A 12,513-nucleotide genomic window follows, 5' to 3' on the forward strand; every position below is an offset into this window, starting at 1 on the left:
AGAAAGATAGCATTGCATCACATTACATGGCAATGCAATGCACAGTTGCTGAGGTTGAACCAAAATGAGCTTGTAATCTGGCTTCTGCAACTTTGAACATGAAAAATCCAATGAGGAGAAGAAAAGCAAAGCCAAAGAGTCCATCCCAAAATCCGACAAACAAGCAAAATGAACAAAAAACATTGAATTCAATTCTTTCTGATTTTAGAAACTGCATTAAAGAAGGGGTGCACCGGTCCTGGAGATACTGCAATACCAGGTCAATGCGTGGAGTGGACAGAGTAAGCTCTTTTTCCATCTCCCTGTTCTAAAAATCCATTTAATATATGGTCCCCAGATAGGGGACGTATCAGATATTAAACTGATAAGAACAGATACTACACTTGATCTTAGCCAAAAGGCCGAGAAGCGATAACCAGAATTGGTTTCAAACTACGGAGCCACCCAAGGATCCTAAAAAGTCCATTTGTGGAGATGAGCTCCTGGACTCCCGTTAAGAAGACATGTTGTCAACCTCTAGATCCCTTACATGCCTGCACTTTTCGGCTTGCTGCTGCTGCAATCCACGCGTTTTAGATCTGCATAACTCCACCTCTTTAAACACAGCACCTTCACCCCCTGCTGTTCCCACCCGCCTCAACACCGTTGGAAGGGAGGAGAACCAATTAAGGCGGGGGGTGGGGTGGAACGAGCAGCTGTCTACCCTTAGAAGGAGGGCTCCTGATTACATACCTCTCCTGCTGCTGCTGCTGCTGGCTGTCCAGCAGCAGACTGAAGGTGGCTGCTGCTGTGCACAGGTATATAAAGGCTCAGAGCCTATTATGACACGCGCAGCCAGCGTTCCATTGCCACATTCCATCTACTGCAGGCAGGATACCTGGCTGGCTGAATGTCGCTGAGAAGCTCACAGAGACCGCCATAAGCAACAGTTTAACAGAATGCCACAGACTAATCAACCAAACTTTTTGGGTTGGGTTCTCTTTTATAGTCTGCAGGCATTAAATGAAAGAAGTCAGTGTTCCAGCAGAAGGAGACAACGTTTCAGAAAAGGCATTGTAGCAAACCAAAAAAGAAATTTTAAGCGCAGCAGAGTAACCAGCGCACATACCTGTTAGCTCAGGTGAGTTTAAAAGGCTGCTGTTGATAACAAGGGCATTTGCTAAATAGATGGTGTGTGTGCAACAATATACTGAAAGGTCAATTATATTGTGCAGCTTATCTCACCACCTGTAGTTATTTAGGTGAAAGCTCCAAAATGCTTGCCTAATATGTCTGTTTATCCAAAAGGAAGTAAAAAGGGAGAGCTAGAAAGATAGCATTGCATCACATTACATGGCAATGCAATGCACAGTTGCTGAAGTTGAACCAAAATGAGCTTGTAATCTGGCTTCTGCAACTTTGAACATGAAAAATCCAATGAGGAGAAGAAAAGCAGAGCCAAAGAGTCCATCCCAAAATCCGACAAACAAGCAAAATGAACAAAAAACATTGAATTCAATTCTTTCTGATTTTAGAAACTGCATTAAAGAAGGGGTGCACCGGTCCTGGAGATACTGCAATACCAGGTCAATGCGTGGAGTGGACAGAGCAAGCTCTTTTTCCATCTCCCTGTTCTAAAAATCCATTTAATATATGGTCCCCAGATAGGGGACGTATCAGATATTAAACTGATAAGAACAGATACTACACTTGATCTTAGCCAAAAGGCCGAGAAGCGATAACCAGAATTGGTTTCAAACTACGGAGCCACCCAAGGATCCTAAAAAGTCCATTTGTGGAGATGAGCTCCTGGACTCCCGTTAAGAAGACATGTTGTCAACCTCTAGATCCCTTACATGCCTGCACTTTTCGGCTTGCTGCTGCTGCAATCCACGCGTTTTAGATCTGCATAACTCCACCTCTTTAAACACAGCACCTTCACCCCCTGCTGTTCCCACCCGCCTCAACACCGTTGGAAGGGAGGAGAACCAATTAAGGCGGGGGGTGGGGTGGAACGAGCAGCTGTCTACCCTTAGCAGGAGGGCTCCTGATTACATACCTCTCCTGCTGCTGCTGCTGCTGGCTGTCCAGCAGCAGACTGAAGGTGGCTGCTGCTGTGCACAGGTATATAAAGGCTCAGAGCCTATTATGACACGCGCAGCCAGCATTCCATTGCCACATTCCATCTACTGCAGGCAGGATACCTGGCTGGCTGAATGTCGCTGAGAAGCTCACAGAGACCGCCATAAGCAACAGTTTAACAGAATGCCACAGACTAATCAACCAAACTTTTTGGGTTGGGTTCTCTTTTATAGTCTGCAGGCATTAAATGAAAGAAGTCAGTGTTCCAGCAGAAGGAGACAACGTTTCAGAAAAGGCATTGTAGCAAACCAAAAAAGAAATTTTAAGCGCAGCAGAGTAACCAGCGCACATACCTGTTAGCTCAGGTGAGTTTAAAAGGCTGCTGTTGATAACAAGGGCATTTGCTAAATAGATGGTGTGTGTGCAACAATATACTGAAAGGTCAATTATATTGTGCAGCTTATCTCACCACCTGTAGTTATTTAGGTGAAAGCTCCAAAATGCTTGCCTAATATGTCTGTTTATCCAAAAGGAAGTAAAAAGGGAGAGCTAGAAAGATAGCATTGCATCACATTACATGGCAATGCAATGCACAGTTGCTGAAGTTGAACCAAAATGAGCTTGTAATCTGGCTTCTGCAACTTTGAACATGAAAAATCCAATGAGGAGAAGAAAAGCAGAGCCAAAGAGTCCATCCCAAAATCCGACAAACAAGCAAAATGAACAAAAAACATTGAATTCAATTCTTTCTGATTTTAGAAACTGCATTAAAGAAGGGGTGCACCGGTCCTGGAGATACTGCAATACCAGGTCAATGCGTGGAGTGGACAGAGCAAGCTCTTTTTCCATCTCCCTGTTCTAAAAATCCATTTAATATATGGTCCCCAGATAGGGGACGTATCAGATATTAAACTGATAAGAACAGATACTACACTTGATCTTAGCCAAAAGGCCGAGAAGCGATAACCAGAATTGGTTTCAAACTACGGAGCCACCCAAGGATCCTAAAAAGTCCATTTGTGGAGATGAGCTCCTGGACTCCCGTTAAGAAGACATGTTGTCAACCTCTAGATCCCTTACATGCCTGCACTTTTCGGCTTGCTGCTGCTGCAATCCACGCGTTTTAGATCTGCATAACTCCACCTCTTTAAACACAGCACCTTCACCCCCTGCTGTTCCCACCCGCCTCAACACCGTTGGAAGGGAGGAGAACCAATTAAGGCGGGGGGTGGGGTGGAACGAGCAGCTGTCTACCCTTAGCAGGAGGGCTCCTGATTACATACCTCTCCTGCTGCTGCTGCTGCTGCTGGCTGTCCAGCAGCAGACTGAAGGTGGCTGCTGCTGTGCACAGGTATATAAAGGCTCAGAGCCTATTATGACACGCGCAGCCAGCGTTCCATTGCCACATTCCATCTACTGCAGGCAGGATACCTGGCTGGCTGAATGTCGCTGAGAAGCTCACAGAGACCGCCATAAGCAACAGTTTAACAGAATGCCACAGACTAATCAACCAAACTTTTTGGGTTGGGTTCTCTTTTATAGTCTGCAGGCATTAAATGAAAGAAGTCAGTGTTCCAGCAGAAGGAGACAACGTTTCAGAAAAGGCATTGTAGCAAACCAAAAAAGAAATTTTAAGCGCAGCAGAGTAACCAGCGCACATACCTGTTAGCTCAGGTGAGTTTAAAAGGCTGCTGTTGATAACAAGGGCATTTGCTAAATAGATGGTGTGTGTGCAACAATATACTGAAAGGTCAATTATATTGTGCAGCTTATCTCACCACCTGTAGTTATTTAGGTGAAAGCTCCAAAATGCTTGCCTAATATGTCTGTTTATCCAAAAGGAAGTAAAAAGGGAGAGCTAGAAAGATAGCATTGCATCACATTACATGGCAATGCAATGCACAGTTGCTGAAGTTGAACCAAAATGAGCTTGTAATCTGGCTTCTGCAACTTTGAACATGAAAAATCCAATGAGGAGAAGAAAAGCAGAGCCAAAGAGTCCATCCCAAAATCCGACAAACAAGCAAAATGAACAAAAAACATTGAATTCAATTCTTTCTGATTTTAGAAACTGCATTAAAGAAGGGGTGCACCGGTCCTGGAGATACTGCAATACCAGGTCAATGCGTGGAGTGGACAGAGCAAGCTCTTTTTCCATCTCCCTGTTCTAAAAATCCATTTAATATATGGTCCCCAGATAGGGGACGTATCAGATATTAAACTGATAAGAACAGATACTACACTTGATCTTAGCCAAAAGGCCGAGAAGCGATAACCAGAATTGGTTTCAAACTACGGAGCCACCCAAGGATCCTAAAAAGTCCATTTGTGGAGATGAGCTCCTGGACTCCCGTTAAGAAGACATGTTGTCAACCTCTAGATCCCTTACATGCCTGCACTTTTCGGCTTGCTGCTGCTGCAATCCACGCGTTTTAGATCTGCATAACTCCACCTCTTTAAACACAGCACCTTCACCCCCTGCTGTTCCCACCCGCCTCAACACCGTTGGAAGGGAGGAGAACCAATTAAGGCGGGGGGTGGGGTGGAACGAGCAGCTGTCTACCCTTAGCAGGAGGGCTCCTGATTACATACCTCTCCTGCTGCTGCTGCTGCTGGCTGTCCAGCAGCAGACTGAAGGTGGCTGCTGCTGTGCACAGGTATATAAAGGCTCAGAGCCTATTATGACACGCGCAGCCAGCGTTCCATTGCCACATTCCATCTACTGCAGGCAGGATACCTGGCTGGCTGAATGTCGCTGAGAAGCTCACAGAGACCGCCATAAGTAACAGTTTAACAGAATGCCACAGACTAATCAACCAAACTTTTTGGGTTGGGTTCTCTTTTATAGTCTGCAGGCATTAAATGAAAGAAGTCAGTGTTCCAGCAGAAGGAGACAACGTTTCAGAAAAGGCATTGTAGCAAACCAAAAAAGAAATTTTAAGCGCAGCAGAGTAACCAGCGCACATACCTGTTAGCTCAGGTGAGTTTAAAAGGCTGCTGTTGATAACAAGGGCATTTGCTAAATAGATGGTGTGTGTGCAACAATATACTGAAAGGTCAATTATATTGTGCAGCTTATCTCACCACCTGTAGTTATTTAGGTGAAAGCTCCAAAATGCTTGCCTAATATGTCTGTTTATCCAAAAGGAAGTAAAAAGGGAGAGCTAGAAAGATAGCATTGCATCACATTACATGGCAATGCAATGCAGAGTTGCTGAAGTTGAACCAAAATGAGCTTGTAATCTGGCTTCTGCAACTTTGAACATGAAAAATCCAATGAGGAGAAGAAAAGCAGAGCCAAAGAGTCCATCCCAAAATCCGACAAACAAGCAAAATGAACAAAAAACATTGAATTCAATTCTTTCTGATTTTAGAAACTGCATTAAAGAAGGGGTGCACCGGTCCTGGAGATACTGCAATACCAGGTCAATGCGTGGAGTGGACAGAGCAAGCTCTTTTTCCATCTCCCTGTTCTAAAAATCCATTTAATATATTGTTCCCAGATAGGGGACGTATCAGATATTAAACTGATAAGAACAGATACTACACTTGATCTTAGCCAAAAGGCCGAGAAGCGATAACCAGAATTGGTTTCAAACTACGGAGCCACCCAAGGATCCTAAAAAGTCCATTTGTGGAGATGAGCTCCTGGACTCCCGTTAAGAAGACATGTTGTCAACCTCTAGATCCCTTACATGCCTGCACTTTTCGGCTTGCTGCTGCTGCAATCCACGCGTTTTAGATCTGCATAACTCCACCTCTTTAAACACAGCACCTTCACCCCCTGCTGTTCCCACCCGCCTCAACACCGTTGGAAGGGAGGAGAACCAATTAAGGCGGGGGGTGGGGTGGAACGAGCAGCTGTCTACCCTTAGCAGGAGGGCTCCTGATTACATACCTCTCCTGCTGCTGCTGCTGCTGGCTGTCCAGCAGCAGACTGAAGGTGGCTGCTGCTGTGCACAGGTATATAAAGGCTCAGAGCCTATTATGACACGCGCAGCCAGCGTTCCATTGCCACATTCCATCTACTGCAGGCAGGATACCTGGCTGGCTGAATGTCGCTGAGAAGCTCACAGAGACCGCCATAAGCAACAGTTTAACAGAATGCCACAGACTAATCAACCAAACTTTTTGGGTTGGGTTCTCTTTTATAGTCTGCAGGCATTAAATGAAAGAAGTCAGTGTTCCAGCAGAAGGAGACAACGTTTCAGAAAAGGCATTGTAGCAAACCAAAAAAGAAATTTTAAGCGCAGCAGAGTAACCAGCGCACATACCTGTTAGCTCAGGTGAGTTTAAAAGGCTGCTGTTGATAACAAGGGCATTTGCTAAATAGATGGTGTGTGTGCAACAATATACTGAAAGGTCAATTATATTGTGCAGCTTATCTCACCACCTGTAGTTATTTAGGTGAAAGCTCCAAAATGCTTGCCTAATATGTCTGTTTATCCAAAAGGAAGTAAAAAGGGAGAGCTAGAAAGATAGCATTGCATCACATTACATGGCAATGCAATGCACAGTTGCTGAAGTTGAACCAAAATGAGCTTGTAATCTGGCTTCTGCAACTTTGAACATGAAAAATCCAATGAGGAGAAGAAAAGCAGAGCCAAAGAGTCCATCCCAAAATCCGACAAACAAGCAAAATGAACAAAAAACATTGAATTCAATTCTTTCTGATTTTAGAAACTGCATTAAAGAAGGGGTGCACCGGTCCTGGAGATACTGCAATACCAGGTCAATGCGTGGAGTGGACAGAGCAAGCTCTTTTTCCATCTCCCTGTTCTAAAAATCCATTTAATATATGGTCCCCAGATAGGGGACGTATCAGATATTAAACTGATAAGAACAGATACTACACTTGATCTTAGCCAAAAGGCCGAGAAGCGATAACCAGAATTGGTTTCAAACTACGGAGCCACCCAAGGATCCTAAAAAGTCCATTTGTGGAGATGAGCTCCTGGACTCCCGTTAAGAAGACATGTTGTCAACCTCTAGATCCCTTACATGCCTGCACTTTTCGGCTTGCTGCTGCTGCAATCCACGCGTTTTAGATCTGCATAACTCCACCTCTTTAAACACAGCACCTTCACCCCCTGCTGTTCCCACCCGCCTCAACACCGTTGGAAGGGAGGAGAACCAATTAAGGCGGGGGGTGGGGTGGAACGAGCAGCTGTCTACCCTTAGCAGGAGGGCTCCTGATTACATACCTCTCCTGCTGCTGCTGCTGCTGGCTGTCCAGCAGCAGACTGAAGGTGGCTGCTGCTGTGCACAGGTATATAAAGGCTCAGAGCCTATTATGACACGCGCAGCCAGCGTTCCATTGCCACATTCCATCTACTGCAGGCAGGATACCTGGCTGGCTGAATGTCGCTGAGAAGCTCACAGAGACCGCCATAAGCAACAGTTTAACAGAATGCCACAGACTAATCAACCAAACTTTTTGGGTTGGGTTCTCTTTTATAGTCTGCAGGCATTAAATGAAAGAAGTCAGTGTTCCAGCAGAAGGAGACAACGTTTCAGAAAAGGCATTGTAGCAAACCAAAAAAGAAATTTTAAGCGCAGCAGAGTAACCAGCGCACATACCTGTAAGCTCAGGTGAGTTTAAAAGGCTGCTGTTGATAACAAGGGCATTTGCTAAATAGATGGTGTGTGTGCAACAATATACTGAAAGGTCAATTATATTGTGCAGCTTATCTCACCACCTGTAGTTATTTAGGTGAAAGCTCCAAAATGCTTGCCTAATATGTCTGTTTATCCAAAAGGAAGTAAAAAGGGAGAGCTAGAAAGATAGCATTGCATCACATTACATGGCAATGCAATGCACAGTTGCTGAAGTTGAACCAAAATGAGCTTGTAATCTGGCTTCTGCAACTTTGAACATGAAAAATCCAATGAGGAGAAGAAAAGCAGAGCCAAAGAGTCCATCCCAAAATCCGACAAACAAGCAAAATGAACAAAAAACATTGAATTCAATTCCTTCTGATTTTAGAAACTGCATTAAAGAAGGGGTGCACCGGTCCTGGAGATACTGCAATACCAGGTCAATGCGTGGAGTGGACAGAGCAAGCTCTTTTTCCATCTCCCTGTTCTAAAAATCCATTTAATATATGGTCCCCAGATAGGGGACGTATCAGATATTAAACTGATAAGAACAGATACTACACTTGATCTTAGCCAAAAGGCCGAGAAGCGATAACCAGAATTGGTTTCAAACTACGGAGCCACCCAAGGATCCTAAAAAGTCCATTTGTGGAGATGAGCTCCTGGACTCCCGTTAAGAAGACATGTTGTCAACCTCTAGATCCCTTACATGCCTGCACTTTTCGGCTTGCTGCTGCTGCAATCCACGCGTTTTAGATCTGCATAACTCCACCTCTTTAAACACAGCACCTTCACCCCCTGCTGTTCCCACCCGCCTCAACACCGTTGGAAGGGAGGAGAACCAATTAAGGCGGGGGGTGGGGTGGAACGAGCAGCTGTCTACCCTTAGCAGGAGGGCTCCTGATTACATACCTCTCCTGCTGCTGCTGCTGCTGGCTGTCCAGCAGCAGACTGAAGGTGGCTGCTGCTGTGCACAGGTATATAAAGGCTCAGAGCCTATTATGACACGCGCAGCCAGCGTTCCATTGCCACATTCCATCTACTGCAGGCAGGATACCTGGCTGGCTGAATGTCGCTGAGAAGCTCACAGAGACCGCCATAAGCAACAGTTTAACAGAATGCCACAGACTAATCAACCAAACTTTTTGGGTTGGGTTCTCTTTTATAGTCTGCAGGCATTAAATGAAAGAAGTCAGTGTTCCAGCAGAAGGAGACAACGTTTCAGAAAAGGCATTGTAGCAAACCAAAAAAGAAATTTTAAGCGCAGCAGAGTAACCAGCGCACATACCTGTTAGCTCAGGTGAGTTTAAAAGGCTGCTGTTGATAACAAGGGCATTTGCTAAATAGATGGTGTGTGTGCAACAATATACTGAAAGGTCAATTATATTGTGCAGCTTATCTCACCACCTGTAGTTATTTAGGTGAAAGCTCCAAAATGCTTGCCTAATATGTCTGTTTATCCAAAAGGAAGTAAAAAGGGAGAGCTAGAAAGATAGCATTGCATCACATTACATGGCAATGCAATGCACAGTTGCTGAAGTTGAACCAAAATGAGCTTGTAATCTGGCTTCTGCAACTTTGAACATGAAAAATCCAATGAGGAGAAGAAAAGCAGAGCCAAAGAGTCCATCCCAAAATCCGACAAACAAGCAAAATGAACAAAAAACATTGAATTCAATTCTTTCTGATTTTAGAAACTGCATTAAAGAAGGGGTGCACCGGTCCTGGAGATACTGCAATACCAGGTCAATGCGTGGAGTGGACAGAGCAAGCTCTTTTTCCATCTCCCTGTTCTAAAAATCCATTTAATATATTGTCCCCAGATAGGGGACGTATCAGATATTAAACTGATAAGAACAGATACTACACTTGATCTTAGCCAAAAGGCCGAGAAGCGATAACCAGAATTGGTTTCAAACTACGGAGCCACCCAAGGATCCTAAAAAGTCCATTTGTGGAGATGAGCTCCTGGACTCCCGTTAAGAAGACATGTTGTCAACCTCTAGATCCCTTACATGCCTGCACTTTTCGGCTTGCTGCTGCTGCAATCCACGCGTTTTAGATCTGCATAACTCCACCTCTTTAAACACAGCACCTTCACCCCCTGCTGTTCCCACCCGCCTCAACACCGTTGGAAGGGAGGAGAACCAATTAAGGCGGGGGGTGGGGTGGAACGAGCAGCTGTCTACCCTTAGCAGGAGGGCTCCTGATTACATACCTCTCCTGCTGCTGCTGCTGCTGGCTGTCCAGCAGCAGACTGAAGGTGGCTGCTGCTGTGCACAGGTATATAAAGGCTCAGAGCCTATTATGACACGCGCAGCCAGCGTTCCATTGCCACATTCCATCTACTGCAGGCAGGATACCTGGCTGGCTGAATGTCGCTGAGAAGCTCACAGAGACCGCCATAAGCAACAGTTTAACAGAATGCCACAGACTAATCAACCAAACTTTTTGGGTTGGGTTCTCTTTTATAGTCTGCAGGCATTAAATGAAAGAAGTCAGTGTTCCAGCAGAAGGAGACAACGTTTCAGAAAAGGCATTGTAGCAAACCAAAAAAGAAATTTTAAGCGCAGCAGAGTAACCAGCGCACATACCTGTTAGCTCAGGTGAGTTTAAAAGGCTGCTGTTGATAACAAGGGCATTTGCTAAATAGATGGTGTGTGTGCAACAATATACTGAAAGGTCAATTATATTGTGCAGCTTATCTCACCACCTGTAGTTATTTAGGTGAAAGCTCCAAAATGCTTGCCTAATATGTCTGTTTATCCAAAAGGAAGTAAAAAGGGAGAGCTAGAAAGATAGCATTGCATCACATTACATGGCAATGCAATGCACAGTTGCTGAAGTTGAACCAAAATGAGCTTGTAATCTGGCTTCTGCAACTTTGAACATGAAAAATCCAATGAGGAGAAGAAAAGCAGAGCCAAAGAGTCCATCCCAAAATCCGACAAACAAGCAAAATGAACAAAAAACATTGAATTCAATTCTTTCTGATTTTAGAAACTGCATTAAAGAAGGGGTGCACCGGTCCTGGAGATACTGCAATACCAGGTCAATGCGTGGAGTGGACAGAGCAAGCTCTTTTTCCATCTCCCTGTTCTAAAAATCCATTTAATATATGGTCCCCAGATAGGGGACGTATCAGATATTAAACTGATAAGAACAGATACTACACTTGATCTTAGCCAAAAGGCCGAGAAGCGATAACCAGAATTGGTTTCAAACTACGGAGCCACCCAAGGATCCTAAAAAGTCCATTTGTGGAGATGAGCTCCTGGACTCCCGTTAAGAAGACATGTTGTCAACCTCTAGATCCCTTACATGCCTGCACTTTTCGGCTTGCTGCTGCTGCAATCCACGCGTTTTAGATCTGCATAACTCCACCTCTTTAAACACAGCACCTTCACCCCCTGCTGTTCCCACCCGCCTCAACACCGTTGGAAGGGAGGAGAACCAATTAAGGCGGGGGGTGGGGTGGAACGAGCAGCTGTCTACCCTTAGCAGGAGGGCTCCTGATTACATACCTCTCCTGCTGCTGCTGCTGCTGGCTGTCCAGCAGCAGACTGAAGGTGGCTGCTGCTGTGCACAGGTATATAAAGGCTCAGAGCCTATTATGACACGCGCAGCCAGCGTTCCATTGCCACATTCCATCTACTGCAGGCAGGATACCTGGCTGGCTGAATGTCGCTGAGAAGCTCACAGAGACCGCCATAAGCAACAGTTTAACAGAATGCCACAGACTAATCAACCAAACTTTTTGGGTTGGGTTCTCTTTTATAGTCTGCAGGCATTAAATGAAAGAAGTCAGTGTTCCAGCAGAAGGAGACAACGTTTCAGAAAAGGCATTGTAGCAAACCAAAAAAGAAATTTTAAGCGCAGCAGAGTAACCAGCGCACATACCTGTTAGCTCAGGTGAGTTTAAAAGGCTGCTGTTGATAACAAGGGCATTTGCTAAATAGATGGTGTGTGTGCAACAATATACTGAAAGGTCAATTATATTGTGCAGCTTATCTCACCACCTGTAGTTATTTAGGTGAAAGCTCCAAAATGCTTGCCTAATATGTCTGTTTATCCAAAAGGAAGTAAAAAGGGAGAGCTAGAAAGATAGCATTGCATCACATTACATGGCAATGCAATGCACAGTTGCTGAAGTTGAACCAAAATGAGCTTGTAATCTGGCTTCTGCAACTTTGAACATGAAAAATCCAATGAGGAGAAGAAAAGCAGAGCCAAAGAGTCCATCCCAAAATCCGACAAACAAGCAAAATGAACAAAAAACATTGAATTCAATTCTTTCTGATTTTAGAAACTGCATTAAAGAAGGGGTGCACCGGTCCTGGAGATACTGCAATACCAGGTCAATGCGTGGAGTGGACAGAGCAAGCTCTTTTTCCATCTCCCTGTTCTAAAAATCCATTTAATATATGGTCCCCAGATAGGGGACGTATCAGATATTAAACTGATAAGAACAGATACTACACTTGATCTTAGCCAAAAGGCCGAGAAGCGATAACCAGAATTGGTTTCAAACTACGGAGCCACCCAAGGATCCTAAAAAGTCCATTTGTGGAGATGAGCTCCTGGACTCCCGTTAAGAAGACATGTTGTCAACCTCTAGATCCCTTACATGCCTGCACTTTTCGGCTTGCTGCTGCTGCAATCCACGCGTTTTAGATCTGCATAACTCCACCTCTTTAAACACAGCACCTTCACCCCCTGCTGTTCCCACCCGCCTCAACACCGTTGGAAGGGAGGAGAACCAATTAAGGCGGGGGGTGGGGTGGAACGAGCAGCTGTCTACCCTTAGCAGGAGGGCTCCTGATTACATACCTCTCCTGCTGCTGCTGCTGCTGG

General features: G+C 45.0%; 10 non-coding genes across 10 annotated transcripts; all 10 read right to left on the reverse strand.

The window, feature by feature from the left end:
* Nucleotides 1-222: 222 nt before the first annotated feature.
* Nucleotides 223-413, reverse strand: LOC141234044 (U2 spliceosomal RNA). The gene has a single exon (XR_012300066.1). It is a non-coding gene; the product is annotated as a U2 spliceosomal RNA (small nuclear RNA).
* Nucleotides 414-1,528: 1,115 nt separating this feature from the next.
* Nucleotides 1,529-1,719, reverse strand: LOC141234143 (U2 spliceosomal RNA). The gene has a single exon (XR_012300132.1). It is a non-coding gene; the product is annotated as a U2 spliceosomal RNA (small nuclear RNA).
* A 1,115-nt stretch (nucleotides 1,720-2,834) lies between these two features.
* LOC141233758 (U2 spliceosomal RNA) lies at nucleotides 2,835-3,025 on the reverse strand. The gene has a single exon (XR_012299789.1). It is a non-coding gene; the product is annotated as a U2 spliceosomal RNA (small nuclear RNA).
* A 1,118-nt stretch (nucleotides 3,026-4,143) lies between these two features.
* LOC141233759 (U2 spliceosomal RNA) lies at nucleotides 4,144-4,334 on the reverse strand. Its single transcript, XR_012299790.1, has one exon. It is a non-coding gene; the product is annotated as a U2 spliceosomal RNA (small nuclear RNA).
* Nucleotides 4,335-5,449: 1,115 nt separating this feature from the next.
* Nucleotides 5,450-5,640, reverse strand: LOC141234008 (U2 spliceosomal RNA). Its single transcript, XR_012300031.1, has one exon. It is a non-coding gene; the product is annotated as a U2 spliceosomal RNA (small nuclear RNA).
* A 1,115-nt stretch (nucleotides 5,641-6,755) lies between these two features.
* LOC141233760 (U2 spliceosomal RNA) lies at nucleotides 6,756-6,946 on the reverse strand. The gene has a single exon (XR_012299791.1). It is a non-coding gene; the product is annotated as a U2 spliceosomal RNA (small nuclear RNA).
* A 1,115-nt stretch (nucleotides 6,947-8,061) lies between these two features.
* LOC141233761 (U2 spliceosomal RNA) lies at nucleotides 8,062-8,252 on the reverse strand. The gene has a single exon (XR_012299792.1). It is a non-coding gene; the product is annotated as a U2 spliceosomal RNA (small nuclear RNA).
* Nucleotides 8,253-9,367: 1,115 nt separating this feature from the next.
* On the reverse strand, nucleotides 9,368-9,558 carry LOC141233757 (U2 spliceosomal RNA). Its single transcript, XR_012299788.1, has one exon. It is a non-coding gene; the product is annotated as a U2 spliceosomal RNA (small nuclear RNA).
* Nucleotides 9,559-10,673: 1,115 nt separating this feature from the next.
* On the reverse strand, nucleotides 10,674-10,864 carry LOC141233762 (U2 spliceosomal RNA). Its single transcript, XR_012299793.1, has one exon. It is a non-coding gene; the product is annotated as a U2 spliceosomal RNA (small nuclear RNA).
* Nucleotides 10,865-11,979: 1,115 nt separating this feature from the next.
* On the reverse strand, nucleotides 11,980-12,170 carry LOC141233764 (U2 spliceosomal RNA). Its single transcript, XR_012299795.1, has one exon. It is a non-coding gene; the product is annotated as a U2 spliceosomal RNA (small nuclear RNA).
* Between the last annotated feature and the right edge of the window lie 343 nt (nucleotides 12,171-12,513).

Source organism: Phyllobates terribilis, unplaced genomic scaffold (genome assembly GCF_046119375.1).
Source record: "Phyllobates terribilis strain yellow unplaced genomic scaffold, ASM4611937v1 Scaffold_629__1_contigs__length_933511, whole genome shotgun sequence".
NCBI classification, from domain to species: domain Eukaryota; kingdom Metazoa; phylum Chordata; class Amphibia; order Anura; family Dendrobatidae; genus Phyllobates; species Phyllobates terribilis.